The following is a 16,849-nucleotide window of genomic DNA, read 5'->3' as shown; positions in this document are numbered from 1 at the left end:
ACTCAGATCAGTTCTTTTTCCACTGTCTCACTGACTATTGCACACATCACAGAAACATCTAGAAGCTGTGTTGTGATGAATGTATTTGGTCATGTGTGCACAGTTGTTCACGCTTCAATATGCCTAGTTATGCATCAGGCTACATAGAAAAAACATCTTCCCCAAACCTGCATATAAACAGAGAACAGGTGAGTGTCAGTGGAGAAGAAAGGGAAAGCACCATCCAAACAAACTGTCTCTGTGTTTAGGTTTTTCATCATCCCCAAGGTACACCTGAACACAAGAACTGGGGAGTGTAGGAACTCCAATACTTTAAAATGATGGTTCCAATTTAGCTTAATTTACACTTCAAACCTTTTCCATTTAAAACTGTAGTCTACAATCCTGTTCCTTCATTCATGACTGCAGTACAACTGAACATGGGAAGAAAAATTTTAGCCCTAAATACTCAATTTATAGATGAATTTGGCTATTCTAGGAGTTTGCCATTATTTTAAGCAATCGTTCAATATTTCTGAGGTTATTTTTCGGTAGTGAGAGAATATTGTGAAAAACATACAAGAGGGGAGTTCTAAAAATACTCCTAGGTTACAGTCTGTGTTCAGGACAGTCTGTACCAAATTATATTCGATCTTTTTTTTTCTTTTTAACATATAAAAACAGGAAGAAGCCTTGCTTCTTCTGAGGACCCTGACAAATGTTTCTACCTGGCTTTTTCTAGAAAGATCTCAAGTGCCAAGCAGGGGTCACTGTAACCATGGATACTTATACTCCATTTTCCCCTGGTTTTCTGTGAAAAACTTGGTAGGATGCCCAGTTTAAACCACATTTTGAGTTAGGTAATCATAGACTCAGTCTGTTCTTAGGCATTGTGGTTTTAAGTTTTCAACGGTTTCTCTGTGGTTTGAAAGCTCTGTTTTTTATTCCCTCTTCTTTTCTAAGCAAAGAAGATGTTAAAGCAAAGTTGCTTGATAACACTGTATTCCACCAAAATTATATCTTTTGGGAAGGTTTTATTGCTGTGTGGTTTAAAACTGAAAACCACTCAGAAACCACTTAAGCATCATATTCAATGCAAAGTATCTAACATTTTACTGCATCTGGAAAGAGACTGTTCAATTTCTGGAACTTGTCAACATGCACCCAGGAATTAAGAAAGACTTGATCTGTTTTCAGCATGTGTCTTACAAGTCAGTCATAGAAAGATTTCTAAATGCATTTTAATGAAAAGTAGAATACTTATGATGTAGTCTGTCAATCCTCCTTTGCTGCTTTGATAGAGACCTACAAAGGATCTGAGGGTGGTAGGAGTGCTGTAATCCAGCTGAGGGGAGAAACTAATTATAGATTTTTCTCACCTTTTGAAAACACTGGAGATCTTGAATAGGTGGACAAAGGCGGAGATTCCCAATATGAATGAGAAGGAATGAGTATATGGAAATGGAAACCACTCTGCTGGATGTGGAAGCAAAGAAGATCAGATCTTCTCAAGAAGAACCCTATCAGCTCCATCAAATTCTGAAAGGATTGTGTTAACACTTGAAATGGTTAGTTTTTAATAAATCTGTCAAAACCAGGACAAAGTTATGTGACTACTGACTGCAAAGGCACGGCCTGCATCTGAAAAGAATAACATGGCTGCTATTGCTTTAGTTTTCCTACTGGAGTGCAAAGCTTTAGAACAACCTCTGCTGGGAAGAATATTTAAAAACATGGAAATAAATTGAAAATAGAGCAAAGAAAAGGTTGAGTTTATAAAGGTATATTGTAGTAGGGCTACTTAATAGCTTTTATTGATACATACTTCTCTAGGCAAATGAAATACTGTAGGTTCCACTTGTCTGGACCTTAGTAAAGCATTTCATAGGATGCTCTTTAAGTGCTGACAATTCATGGAGCTAGATTCTGAGAATTAATACAATGTATCTAATATGAAGAAAGACATTTATAAAGGAAAATAACAGTGATGACACTGAAGGGAACCAGTAGGCTGCTGGAAGGCAACCAGACGAACTCTTCAAGGTTCATGGGTGGAACAATGGTTACTCTGTTTTGAGTTAACCTTGGAACAAAAAGTAGTTAAGTCCTGAAATTCACTGTTAGTGGAAAATGAGGTGCCACTGCTGAAATTGGAATATCCTCAGACCTGGCAGAAGTGGGAACACACAAAGAGAAGAGCTAGTTGCAGGATGAGTCTGAATTTCTCCTGTACATCTGGGAAAGCTGCATTGCTCATTGAATGCATCAAGTAGGGTACACTGAAGGGAGAAAGAAGTACTGAGGGGAGAAAGTGCTGTTGCTGCCAAACAGAGCACTGAAAAGGTGTCTCCTGAAACATTTTTTACAATTCTTAACAAGAAAAATGAATTCAAATGGAATAGGTGCAGAGAAGGGTGATTGGGGTGAAATGTAGAATGGAGAGCTGCTCCTACAAGAACAGGCTGAAAGAGTTTCTTTTCATCAGTTCACAAAAGGGATGTTGAAAGGGACAATGAAGCAAGATAGTAGACATCTGGAAAAGAAAAGAAATACTGGGACCAGTATTGGCACACAGATGACTGGATGCAATACCGTGGTGAATACACACTGTAAAAGTATGAACAAGTTGTTAACTGTCAGAGGAATTAGCTTTAGGAACAGTTTCCCCATAAAAGGGGATTTTAACCAATTGCCTGTTTTGACAGATTTGTTGGGTTTGTTGACCCTAGAATCAGTCCCATTATCCTAAGTTCTGATCTGAAATTCTGTTCCTTTGATAGCTGCAATGTCTGTGAAACTTAAAATATCACATACCTGATGATCACAGAATAGAGGCATCTGTGTAACTTTTATACTATGCATTTTTGTTAAATTCAAAACTTTGTGTGTGTTTTTTTTGGGGTCTCAGGAGCTATTAGGGTAGCAAGGTCAGTTTTGCATGTGATACAAAGAGCTGCTGAGGAAGTACCCTTCTGGACCCTAAAGACAAAGTAGTATTGAATAGCTCCTAAAATCCTGATCTTGTTCTAAGGGAGAAGCAACTTTCATCCACAAATGTCAGATTTTAGTGTCCAGGCTATGCCAGAGTTGGTGAACAAATCTCTGTTTACCAGTACAATAACAACGGCTCATGGCAAGTGTATTTGTACCTTGAAAATATGTATCTTAGGGTAAAATCAGTAATGTTCTGTACTGCTGCTTATCACAAGAACTCAATCAGAATCCTTGATTCAGTAGTTTCTAACTGATTGTGTAAGAACTGCTGTGGTAGAGAAGATTCCAGAAAGGCAAATGCTAGTCTTTGAATAAAAGTCAAACTCAAACAATTCAAATCTTACAAACAAAGAGACACAAGAGCCTTTCCATCATCTGTCTTACTGCCAGTGGAAGGTGGTTTCCTCTTGGAGAGGTAGAAATCAAAGGCAAGAAAAGGCAAGTAAAAGCAAAATGTAAACATGCAGAGCCAGAATCTCGAGGTCAGAAGGAGGCCAGTGCCTGACATGGTAAAAGCAAGGTTTAATTGTGTTCTTAGACTTTGATTTTTAAATTAGTACCCCACTAAGGGAATGGCTGCACTCTAAACAGCAAATACTTTATGTGCATTGTGTTAATATTAGGAAGTATAACCACAATCACAAATCATTGTAAAGTTGGTTTTGTTAATTATTGCAGCTTGGATGCTACCAGAATGTATCTTTAAATTTTAAATACTCTGTAGAATTTGAATGCTCATTTGTGTCTGTTCTTATAAATTGGATGTACACAATGAAATAGAAGTAATAGAGCAACAGCTTGTCTCCACTTCTAGATAATATCCACTTGAATGCAAAGAAAAACTTGTGCAGCTTCTTACACCCCAGTCAGGGACAGATGGACAAGAAATGGCAGTGAGTGTTTAACTGGCCTCATGCCCAGTCTTTAATGTAAAGTCCCTGAAAAGGCTCTTAGTTCTGGGTAACAAAACACTGTCAAGTCTGCCTGTGATTCTTTGTAATATTAATGACATGGAAACCACTTCCCATCCAGGTAAATTCCAACTCAGAGAGATAACTTGTGAGTAGGGACCACAGAATAAAAACTAAAAGACAGTAAACTTCATGGTAAGAGATAAAAGGAAAACATGTGAAAAGAATACTTGAAACACATGAAAAGAAATATATACAATGTAATACATGTACCCTCATCCCAGAAGGGCTTGTCCAACACCAAATATCATCCATGAAGTAAGAGAAGGAGGAATATCAGCTCAATCACTTACTTGCAAGTGCTGGTACCAGAGGTGCGATCTCCCTAGGAGCCAGACTGACTTCTGCATCGGCTTTTCACAACGGTGATGTGGTCAGCTGGGAAGGGAGTGTGGAGCCAGGCACAGCCTGGGTCCTGCTGTTGTTCCCAAGGCGGAGAAATCACCTTGATGGCAACAGGTTTTTTTTGTGGACTGAGGGCTGCTTCAGGTTAAACAGTGAAGAGAGTGAGGACAGCAAAGAGGAAAGATGAAGAATAAGTTCAGAAGAAGCAAATAAATAGGAACAGAGGCAGTAGGGTCACTGAGGGAAAAGAACATGAAAAGATGGTGACAGATGAAGTTGATAGTCCTTCTTTTTTATTTTCAGTTGTCAAAAAAACATAGAAAAGCAATCTTATCCTGGTGCATGAGAAGAGGTGAAGATCTCTCGTCAAGGAGCAGGTCTGTTTGAATTGCTGCAGGCTGAGCAGAATGACAAATGAAAATGGAGGCAAAAATGGGAACCTTAGGGGAAATTTGTCCTAGCTCGGTACAGACAGGGATAGTACTAGAGTCACACAGACTTATTTATCATCCAAGGAAAAAAGACAAGAGAAACTGGAGAAAATAATGGACTTACTTACACTTTATTTCTGTGAGAAATACTTCAAATACAAATAGGCAGACACAAAGTTCTTTAATAATACATATTGGTGCCTTTGTACTTGTGTCTACTCTAAAAAAAAAAAGGAATGCAATGTGTGTGAAAGTGTAATAGTGGTGGTTTTCAAGACAAGTAAACCTGTCCTATTCCTAGTGCCAGGAGAGTACAACCAGTAGAAGTCAAATATGGATGACATTATCATTTCCGTCTCTTGCTGTTAAATAACAAATCTCTTTATCTGTTTTCAATCATGTATTATTCAAACATTTAAAATCTATTTTTATATCTAACAAATAGCAATTTTCTTTTTACTACTATTAAACAGGAAACCTTTGTGAGTTATTCCTGTGATTTCTTGCTTGATGTGGAAGAACGTGTACACACATTCTCTGCCCTTTGCACTGTGCAATGGTGTGGAGGGGACAAATCTCCTTTTAACTGTAACGGGGGACAACTTGTAGCATATTCCCCTCTGAATCACATGACAAAGGACCAAAATAATCACCACAACAACTCACAAAATAACATTTTATCTGCTCTGATTGCAGGATTTCCATAAATGGAAGGCTTTATCTTTTGTACAGTAGTACTATAATAGGCCCGAGAGTCCCACCAGTTTCTTTGCTAACCATGAGGACCTACCTACAGAATAAAAAGAGTTTATTTAGTTCTTTCCTTGCAGTAGTCAATGGAGTGTCACTCAGGTCGAAGAGTAAGATGGGGCCACTTGTCCATTAGGAAGTGGAATGAAACCACTAATTCATTTTATGTAGACTACAAACCAGCTGCCAGACAGTAATAATTTTCAGTCAGAGCTGACCTGGGGTAGATTTAACAAGTGACCTAGAAATGAAAAGCTGGGTAGGCAACTGCAAATCCCCTGAGTTGTTTGAAAAGGCATGCCTCTAAAAGATTTAGAAATGTATAATTTAGTAAGGGACAGACAGTGTGTTTTAATTAATATGCTTGTATTTTTCTGGGTTGGATTTTCTTTTCCAGTTTACTTGATACTGTAATTTATGTCAGTAAAGAATGGATGTAAAATATTATTTCCTAAGAATAGTTCCATTTTGTATCGACTTTACATGTAATTAAATTAAACCATGAACAGGAAAGTAATACAGAATCAAATTCCTGCAGGGCAGATTTGCATTTATGAAAATGAATGACAATGTTGTGAGTAAATGCAGTACATTTTGAAATCACTAAAATATTTCTTTGGTTGTGCCTGTCAGAGGAGGTACCCAGGAATGAGTAATGAGACTCTTCAGGGCAGGGGCCTTGGCAAAAAAAGCTGACACTGTTGGTTCTGAACAAACATGAATAACAGGGGGGCAAATTATAAAATAATGAATGGCCTAGAGAAAACAGAGGAGGAGCTTATTGTCTTCTAATTTTACAAGACTAAAATAAGGGGACAGTCAATGAACCTAATATAGATGTGACCTATTGCTCTTTGGCTGAGGAAGTCACACAGCTGGGGTGCCTGAGAGCCAGTGGCAGAGGGAGGTCACTGCCCTGGCGTGTTGGGAGCACTGCTGTGATTTTCAGATTGCTGAATCTGAAAGTGGACAGGGATTCCAGAAAGGAGATGCTTGTTGGAATATTGTATATATCCAGAGCTGTTCCAATCTGTAATGCCTGCTCCCACAGTAATAAGTTTCAGGCAGAAAAAGGATAGATGACTATTCACTTTTCTTTTCCTGGTAGGGTTAATCTTGTGCATTTTAGTTCCCTAAGTTGGTTCGTTGTGGAATTGGAGCCCATACAAGGGAAATTGTGGGATTATATTGCTAGGATCAAGACTGACATTAGTGGGGCAAGCCATTAGATCTTCTAACCACTAATGTGAAAATGCATTTTGAGAGATCCATGGAAAATATAATGGCTGGCATGAGGGCAAAAAGCAAAACATTTATCAGCTGGGTGTGGGGGGATGGTTGCATTTTCTCCTGCTGGCCACTGACAAATGAAGGTAATATGTGCTAGGGCCTAATGCAGTGTAGAAATTCACATATTTCTATTGACACAAACCACAACATTTTAATTTACCTAGGGAGAAGCTACACTCCAGTCCTTGCTACATGGAACTTGTCAGCTGAGGCTCCGGGGTTTTGATAATGGCTCTACTTTTCATGTGCTGGATGACTCCAGGCAAACCATTTCCCTGCCACCGCAGCAGCTTAATGCTTTTTGAAAAGAAGATAACACATTGTGTACTGGACTCCAAGAAAACCTTGAATGCTAGATGATCTCAGCATGCTGGCTGAGTTAGGAAACATGCATGATAAGTTAATGTTTCTTTAATTAGTTAGGCTGTTGGGGTTTTTAGGAGGAAAAAAACCCAAAAGCAACCAAAAAACTAACCAAATTTGGGTTTGATCTGTTGGTGAGGGTGACCTCAAATTACCTTACATTGACTGTGGCAATACTGTGCCTAAGAAAATGGAACACTGCAGGTGTGGCCTGCCTGTCACAGTCACAAAATCACCTTATAGCACCTCAGTTTACTACAAGGCATTACGCCCCAAAGGCTGACTATGCACACCTTTCACCTCTGCTCAATCAAGGTGATCTGTTGTCTTATTCTATGTCTGTCATGGCACTATTCTACTCATTTTCTGAAACTGCAAGATCTACAAGGTATTTTCCTTGTACTTTCAGCCAGCAAGAAACTTTTAGCCATATTTTGGGCTGTTTGATGGAAATATTGAGCTTTGCAGTTTTCCCCATAGATGGTGAGGTTGCTGACCTCTATTGAAAGAGTTTGTGGGATAGATGCTGAGCCATTTTTGTCTCTGCACACCTAAATTTTGCTCTTGATGTTGACAGTTTCATAGTTCCAGTAGGATAGAGCTGTCATCAAGGGAAGTTGAGATCACACAGCATGAAATGGTCCCTCATTTAAACAACACCAAAGAAGAGCTTGGACGTGGATAACAAATAATTTAACCTAACTGAATGTCCCAATGAGAGGATTGGAGAAGACTGAACATGCGGATGATGATGGACTTCCAGTGGTTTGCACTGGTTTGAAGGTTTAGTGAAATATCCTTCTAAACCCTGATTATACCTGCAGACACAGAAAATTGGACTTCTCAGCCATTAGTCAATGAATATCTATAGTAAATTTCCAAAGAACTGATGAAGAGCAGTTCTTTTTCTGATCAAGGTAGAAAAGGTTTTACTGACTAGGACAAACCTCACATTTTACTTTCTATTATGGTTTTATCTCTGCAATCCAAATAGAAATGTCTGTATTTGAGGTTAGAAGAAATGTTTGCCTGGAATGAGTTATCAAGCCAAGAGACAAATAAATCTGTGGTTTAGGCAGAAATGCCCTCTTTTGTAGTATACATCCAAACTGAATGACTTCAGAGTTAATAGTGCACATCTATGGTTGTCTGCAAAGGGAGTTGCCTATCAGCTGATTAGAGAAACATTCTGAGGTTTCTCATGAAAAAGAAACATGAGTATTTCCTCAAAAATATAAATGAATTAAAAAACAACGAGGACCAACAAATAGAGCACAGCTAACATGAAAAGCAATGAATTCAGAATGCAATTCAATGAACTGGACCCTGGATTAGCATCTCTTCTTTTCTTGAAAATTAAGCAACATCAAAACAACGACTTCTGATAACCCCCTCAAATAAGGCTTAAATTCCTGCAGTGATTGCTTGGCTGAAGGAGTTGCTTTGTGCAACAATGAGCCCTATACAAAGGCTCCCTGCGGCAGAAAGATAGGCAGGATGCAGGCTTGAAACTTTGCTGGCCCAGTCAAGACTTTTTATAGCCTTGGGCTACACAGCACCAATTAATTTAGGGAACTGTTTAACTGACTTTTAGTTATACAATGTTCCTCTCTCTGTGTTTCACTGAAAGCTCTTGGTTACACCAGTTGGCATCATTGTAGTGCTTCTAAAATAACTAGAAAGCTGAAATCAGTGAATTAATGTTGCAGATACAAGAGTGGACGAAGAGAATGAAAACAAAGAAGTGAAATCGAGTTTTTGAGTAATTTTCCTTTTCCTTTTGCTACAGTTGGCATGATTTCTTTGTAAAGCAATGGCCATTGCCACTGACTACTCAACTGCAGCTCCCCTTGTTCCTCTCCCTCAGTCCTCCACCCTCAAAAATCCCCTCCTGAACTTCATTCTGAAAGCAGAAGGAGCTACACATATTCTGAGCATCCAGTAATTACTAAATACATCTCTGTTGTCAAATTAATTTTTGTATAGAACCGAGACCCACTGAAGTTTTCTTTTGTTTGTGATGTTGCCATGTTTGTATCTCTCAGAGGTCTGTAAGAACTTGATAAATTATAATTTATAAGCATCTTTTCATTACTTCATTGGAACCATTTTCTGAACACTCTGAACCAAGGATACAGTACATAACCACCTAGGAGGGATGGCTCAGTTCTTAGGTTTCTAACTTAAGGGGCTGTAACTCAAACTGAAAATGAGAGAGCAAAGTTAAAATGGAAAAAAAATTGGCATCATCTTACAAGAAGATAGGCAATACATTGGATTTTTAAAATATATTTACAATATTTCTGATCTTTAGCAAAATTTTATTGTGTTGCTAAAAGGAGGTCTGTTGTGTTTTTGAGAGTAGAAATTTGAAAGGGAGAGAAAGCTGTAGTGATCAGGTTCTACTTCCTTTCCCTTAATTGCAGACCCACCTAAAAATAAAGCATGGTGTTACATGAGAGGGGAAAATGCCATCAACCTGCCACAGATGGCACCCTGGTTTCTGTGGTTCATGGTGAGCATCTTCTGTTCATTGACATAACCAAAAGGCAGTTGGTGACATCAGCTTGATCTGATTGATCTGAAACCTCCTGCACACTGCCACTTTTTCTGCTTCTTACCTCAAGGTTTTTCTGTGTTTGGTTTCAGCTGTAAGTGGAAACTGATTTGGACTTATTCCTTGAGCTGAATATTTCTTGGTGTAATTTATATTAATGACTTTTTTTCCCTCTTGAACAGTAGTAGAAACAAATATAGTATAATCAGTTTTCTGTCAGAGAAATCTTTGTTATAATAATATTTTCTCTTCAGAAATATGCTTGTTTGTTTGTTTGTTTGTTTTACCTCTGTTTTTCCAAGGCAGAAGAGGCATCTAGTGAAAAAACAAACTGCTTCCTTATGGGAACACATCCAACTCAGTCTACTTACCATCTATGAGATACTTCCCCAGAAATCCTAACATCATACATAAGTGGAGGCAGTATGGACAAAAACATAGCAGTTCAAGTAATTTTTATGGAGTGGTGCCCTCCTGTAAGTGACTACATTGATTAGAAGGAAGTAACTCAGTTTTAGAGAGCTTGAATTACATGTCCGTGCGCACTTAAAAACAGATTTGGTGAGACTACTTGCACAGTAAAGTGTACAACCAATGCAAAACTTTTTTTTTCTCTCAAATAATGATGCATTAATAAACAATGAAATGTATTTATTTTGCATCAAGAAAATTTTAAATATTTAAGTGTAGAGCTGTTTGAGCTGCAGGCAGCACAAGGAAAGGTGTCCAATAATTATGGAAGCAGGTAAGAGATTGCAGATCTTGCAGGCCTAACGTGTCAGAACTCTGAATAAGAACCTACATTCCAACAACATTTCCTATTGCAAGATTTCCAAGATTTTGATGAGAGCTCAGAACAAAAGCTGCTCTGTTCCTCCTGGGGTTTGTGTCAACCAGTTTTCTTATTATTCCTGATACTTTGCCAATTATATTGTACGCTTGGAGAAAGGGATGAAAAAGCAGCTTTTCTCCTTTAAAGAGATTTAAACTTCAAAATCTTGTTACTGTGACTCTGAGCTGCAGAAGGCTGGCTGAAATGCCAGCTATGGAGTACAGCAGAGGCACTGCTGGCAACATTTTTACAAGGTTCCACATAATGGCATTTCTGTGTGATGACCTTAAGGTTATAGATGTTTCCATAAATTATAGATTTAAATTTTTTATGGGTAGGAATTGCAGAACAATAGATAGAATTAGAAACAAATCCAGCATGATGAGCCATCTTTATTTTCTAGATTTCTTCCATTTTCTATCATTCTGAATGCTTGAATTTACAAATTTGTAATTATTTTAAACATATTTTTGATGCAAATATATTCAATTTGGTTTTCTCAATTACCTTAAACATTAAAGCAACATAAAGAGGCACAGTCTTCTATGCTTTAATTGTGCTTTAAGGAAATGTGCTTTTATACTTGTATCTTTGGAATAGCTTTGTCTTAGTAGAAATGCATTATTTGTATTTGCATTGTATTGTGTGCATAGATAACCTTTAACACAGGTTTTGCAGTGCCACAGAATAATTTAGGTTTTAAACTGCTTACAGCTCTTAATCTGCATTTTAGAATTTTATTTCAAGTATTTTTTGTAAGACATTTTTTGCAGTCATTAACTAACTTTCACTTAATCAAGCCTTCTACTTTAAAAGTCTCAGGGCCTAAAACTCCACTGATTTCTTCAATTTTTAAAGTCATTGTTTTAAATCCCTTATGATGGCTTTGCTAAGACAAAATTGCCACCAAACATGCTCAATACAAAGTGAGTAATTTTGGATTCAGCTATATTTCCTTAACTAAAACCATCAAAATTGCATTTATTATTAATGCTACTAGTCTTGTCTTATAAGATCATAATCTGGAACAAAAAATGATATTTCAAAAGCTCAAATCCATGCATATCATAGTCTGAACCAGCACCAACTAGAGAAATTTTGAGTCATTTGAATCTGATGTGAGAAAGTAATTGTCAAATTTTCTGCATTTGGGCATTTAGAATAGTTAATATTAGTAATACTGCATATTAAGTATTTTTCAGTGGGAAAGCTATCAAATACAACAAAGAACTTTCAGTTTATGATAATTTTAAATATTTTGTTGCTAATACTGTCCAGAATGAAATGAAACTGAAAGCTGGGTGGTGGGAGAAACAGTCATGTGGAGTGAGATCTCTTTTTCCCAGGACTTAAACTAAAACCACAGCGAAGTATGGAGCTATGAAGAGCTGTCCTGTGCACCAAGAGAAGTCCTGTGGATAGCAGGAGGCTGAACAGTAGCAGGAGGCAGGAGCAGTAACAGAGCTGCAAATACAGCCCTGCTCAAAGATACCTTTGATCTGCTTGTTATTTTAGGGCCATTCTTTCCATAGGAATTGGTTATTTAACATATATTCTTTCTTTATATCTAAATTTATATTTATAAATATTTATAATATTTACCACATATTCTCTCTTGATGTCTAAATTTATATTTATATTTATACTTACTTGCAGCTTCTTTTTCCAGTAGAAACGTTTTCCAGTGTTCTTTTAAAGTCCAGATTTTCTATGCAACACAGAGCAAGATCACTCTTAATTAAGGAGACAGATTCTGACAACTATGCAAAGGATTATTTTACTATCTGGTATACCAAATACCCATAAGGATCAACAAAATGAAACAAATCCTACTGGGGTGCCCGCCAGTAGTCACAAGGCTGGTGGCAAAATCACATATGTGAGACCATAGAAATATTAGAAGATTTTTAAGGATAGCTGAAGTTTTGATATACTTTTCAAATTTTTACACTGTTACATAAAATAGTAGAAGGAAGCAAAGAAATTGGTTTACTGCTGCAATAAATTAACCTAAAAGAAAGACTTAGAGGCCGTGGGTCTGAATCATGATGTTGGTATTAATGACACAGGAAGGCAGCGTTCCTTGTGTAGCACTGCAAGTTTATAAAATTGAAGTGTCATGCTTGTGCTGTATTTCATAAATGGGAGAGAAATGGGACTACATGTCATGAAATATGAGGGATGAACAGAATCTGGTACGAGCACTTTGTGAAATTATAAAGGTTAAAAAATGTTATCACAGTAGAGAATCTCCATCATCAAATCTAGGGAAAATGAGGTCTTTGCAGGGTTAATTTCATTACATTCGCCTTTTTCATACGCTACTTAAAACGTGTTGTTGAGGACTAGCAGAGGGCATGCTGCAGAAGGAAGATCAAAGGGAAATGTTTGTCTTTGAGACCTTATTGAGTGGAGAAAGATTGTGTTAATAATATTGAACAGTATTAAAATGCAGCATTTTATTTGTAGATATCCAAACGCTCTGACGCACAGAACTGTTATCTCTGTTTTACAGATGGTGAGATGAGGGCACACAGAGTTATCTACCAGGGCCATGCTGAAGGTTATGAAGGCAGGAGCAGAACTGACTAGATCTCTTTAACTCTGTCTCAGGACAGCACAACGGGTATGGATTTGTATATTCTTAAGTAGCTACACTCACCATCATACCTGACTCGTTCAAAACCAAGTTCAGCTATCTCTTGATTGCACAGCAATGTTCCCTTTCTGCTGTAAATTTTGATGGCATTAATTATATTGGTGCAATTTACTACAGACAGTTTTGCTGAAGCAATAAGCCAGGTTACCATTCCATCAAGTCTAATAGGAGTCTTTAGGGGAATGCTGGTATGGGGTCAAGTAAGCCTCCTCCTTCTCCTCCTCCTCTTTTTGTTATTATAGTTACTCCTTGTTTGGGTAGTGTCTGCAATGTTCTGGGCAATTTCCCAACATAAAAGAAGGCAATATTTCCTTCCCTAAGAGGTTACATGATAAAAAACAGACAAAAAGATAAAGAGTAGAAAAGGTCAGAATAGAAACCATTAGTGGTTTAGCATCTTGTCATGTTTAGTGAATTTACTGAATCACTGAATAATCTCCAAGAATCCCTGTCTAGCCATGATCAACCTAAAAGAAGGCTCTTCCCATTTTTTCTCATTTGACTTATTTGTGTGTAGATGACTGTTGCCCACTCTCAAGAAAGTAATCTTTTTTGCCCCTGCTGTTGATTTGAGAGAGCACCATGAAAAACCTAATGTTTAAATAGAGTTTAGTCATAGAGGTCCAACTGACTGTGAACCAATCTGCACAAAACTTCTACAATCTGTACATGCTGGCTGATTTTTTAGTGTGTGAATGGGGGCTATTGTATTAAAAATACAAATCAGTGCACAGGAGCAAAGCTGCACACACAAGCAGTTGGTAATAATCCAGCTCATAATAACATTACAACAGAAGAACACATTAAGAAGCCAAATGTTACAGAGCACAGTAATAGGACAGATTGTCTAAGGCTTTTAAGTCCTCAATTCAAATCAAGTTTAGGTCTGTATCTACCAAATGTTACTCTTTGATTGTTTTTCAAAGACCTGTAATAAAGACATTTACCTGTTTTAATTTGTGTGCTTACAGCATAAAAATTATGACTGCAATAAAAATCTTGTTTTAGCAGACTTCATAGATGCCCTTAATTTACTTTTGACAGTGTGGGGACACTTGGAAACTCTTACTAAGTCCTTTCTGGGAATTCCACCTGCACAGAGACCTCAGCAGGTGGGTTACCATCCTTAGAAGGACTATGTTTAAGTTTAAAAAATGTGTGTTTATAAGATGCAAGCATCAGAACAGGGCTGAAAACAGTAATTACACTTCTGAGCTTGATGGTTTTCAAAATTCAGAACTTGGCCAATTATTTTGATATTATTAATGCTTAGAGTTTTATCTAGGATGATGTTATTTGTTCACATTGCCTGTCTAATGTACACATTAAACCACTTGGCAATGGTATAAGTAACTTAATAAGAACAACCTATTCTTCCCACATTATTCTATTGCTGTGTCTTTAGCTGCCATAAAAAATGCTCTTTCTCATCTTGCAACACACGTTAGAAGATAGATAAAAACAGAAACAGCACAAAATGAACCTCAGAAAAGAACAGGATGCTTATCATCACAATAATGCCCAGATAAAATCTAACAAGCAAGAAAGATGGGAACAGAGGAAAAAAAGATCTTCCTAATTGCTTTATAAGCAGAGTTAGCAAAAGATACCTGAAAAAATATGCAAATTAAAATCTCCAATTCCAGGTTAAAAATACATAATGTTTTAAAACAATCAGGTAAGAAAAATGCTAAAGAAAAGTTAAGAAGAGTGTGACAACATGTTCATTATGAGTTTTTTTCCTTAGATCATATTTCTCATGTGAACTAAGTATTTGTAGACTTGAAATATATCGTGCAAAATTAGTGTTTTGCTGAAATTTGTTTCATTTGAACTGTTGTTTCTTATGCATTAGCATCTGTGACGACTGAATTTCAGTTTACATTTCTAAACTGAAAAAAAATTGTTCTTTTAAAATATTGCAATTGCTCACAACAGACTGCCAAGTTTTTGTAGTATCTTACTTTTTACTCAGTTATTGATAAATTCCTTTTTTTGGGGGGGGCTTATGTCTAATGGGGAGGTTTCCCAAACAATTTATGCAAGGGTTAACTGTAGATTGTCACACAAAGGGGTGTTTTCAACTCTTTGGAGACTGGCTGAAAACTAAGTATTTTCAGTGTTAGTTTTCAGTAGGATCAGTGAGCTGATCTTGTTTATCCTTTGGCTGTATGATCTCTAGAGCCCACACAAGGGAAGTGGTGGGAACACGCAGCTGGAGATAAAAGGAAGTTGGATTGCCCTGTTCAGGAGCAGTGCAGTCTTAGATCAGCTTAAATTGACTGTGAAATCTCACTTTTAGTAGAGAGGGAATTTTGCTGATTTACAGAGAGAGGACATTGGCACTGATGTCTGATTTCTGTCTTACATGGGTTTAAATTAGCAGTAACTTTATTCAAGTGAGTCAACTTCAAATAGTAGGGAAGTGCTAGGAATATTTTTTGAATTAGGAAAATTGTTATACCCATCAAAAGAAACAAGTTCACTTCTTCAGTGATATATAAAAAAGCTTTTTATATATTCCATTTGAGTCTTTACAGGCTTCCCATTTATGCACAGGTTCTAATGGGACTGTGGGATCTGCCCAGGCTGACTTCTCCCTTAATCAATTTACTTAAAAAGTCAAAAAACCAAACATGGAAATGTGTGCAGCAGCTTTCCCAGTGCCAGGCTGTGGCTCTATCAAAATAGATCTTCTCTGATGCTGGGTGCCTCTTTGCCTTGGAAATTGGTTGTTGGAGGTGAACATTTCTGTATTTTTGTTTCAATGGATAGGATTTACTGACTTGCTGTCAGGGCACTGATAGTCCTTAGGTGCCCCATGGCACCTCTGCCACCCCACCCATGGCACAAGACCCCATTTCATCCCCCAGTGCCATCAGTCCTTGCACCAGCGAGATGTCACAGCCCTGCCCAGCCGTGGGCACCGCGGGGCCAGGTCTGCTCATGTCCCTGCCAGACCCTGATCCTTGCCTCTGTCACATTTGGTGCCCTGGGATGTCCCCAGCTGCCCCAGCCTGCCCCACTCCCTCACAGGGGTGCTGACACAGGCCCTGGCTGGTGCTGTTATGCAGCTTTACTGTGGTAAAGCAGGCAGTGGTTTCAGCTCTTCCACTGCATCGTAAATCAATATCCATCAAAGAAAAAAAATGGATATTCTGCTGGCTGTCCCCTGTTTTGTTAATTCTGCCATCTCACGCTTCTTCTGTGGAGATTTGTTTTATAGTAATTTTGCACAGAGCTAAATGTATATTTATTACATTCATTACATGAATTATTACTGGCCAATCAATTACTATCTGATACAATTATTTTCTAGCAGAAAAGAAATCAAACTGATAAGTGGGCAATCTCTGTGGTCAGTAAAGTTTAATATTTAATGACATTATTGAAATGTTATTACCGTGGCATTGATTTTCTTATAAAAGTTACAATTGGAAGCGTAATTTATGCTATTTTGATTGGATTTCTCTTTAAGCCAGAAATATATTTTTCTATTTTATCTTAGAAAACATTTTGCACATCCTTGATATTTCTGGCTGTCTGGCTTGAATAGTCTGAGATTTCTTTTTCTTGTTAAGTGGGGGAAAGTTCTTTGTCTGTCACTCATCTTCGAAACAGAAGCAACACTTGAGTGAGAGCTTCGCTGTCACCTTCTCGTGTCTCCTTTTGTTTATC

The 16,849-nt window shown here is 37.6% G+C and overlaps 1 long non-coding RNA gene across 6 annotated transcripts in view; it reads left to right on the top strand.

The window, feature by feature from the left end:
• Positions 1–16,849, top strand: part of LOC137476831 (uncharacterized) — a 106,159-nt gene that overhangs the window by 51,674 nt on the left and 37,636 nt on the right. For all 6 annotated transcript variants that reach the window (XR_011000643.1, XR_011000640.1, XR_011000641.1 and 3 more), the window contains exon 3: positions 13,028–13,138. This is a non-coding gene — a long non-coding RNA (uncharacterized lncRNA). The remainder of the gene's footprint in view (positions 1–13,027; positions 13,139–16,849) is intronic.

Source organism: Anomalospiza imberbis, chromosome 7, assembly GCF_031753505.1.
Source record: "Anomalospiza imberbis isolate Cuckoo-Finch-1a 21T00152 chromosome 7, ASM3175350v1, whole genome shotgun sequence".
Lineage (NCBI taxonomy): Eukaryota > Metazoa > Chordata > Aves > Passeriformes > Viduidae > Anomalospiza > Anomalospiza imberbis.
Note: the sequence above shows the minus strand (reverse complement) of the source record. Positions and strands in the feature narration are given on the sequence as shown.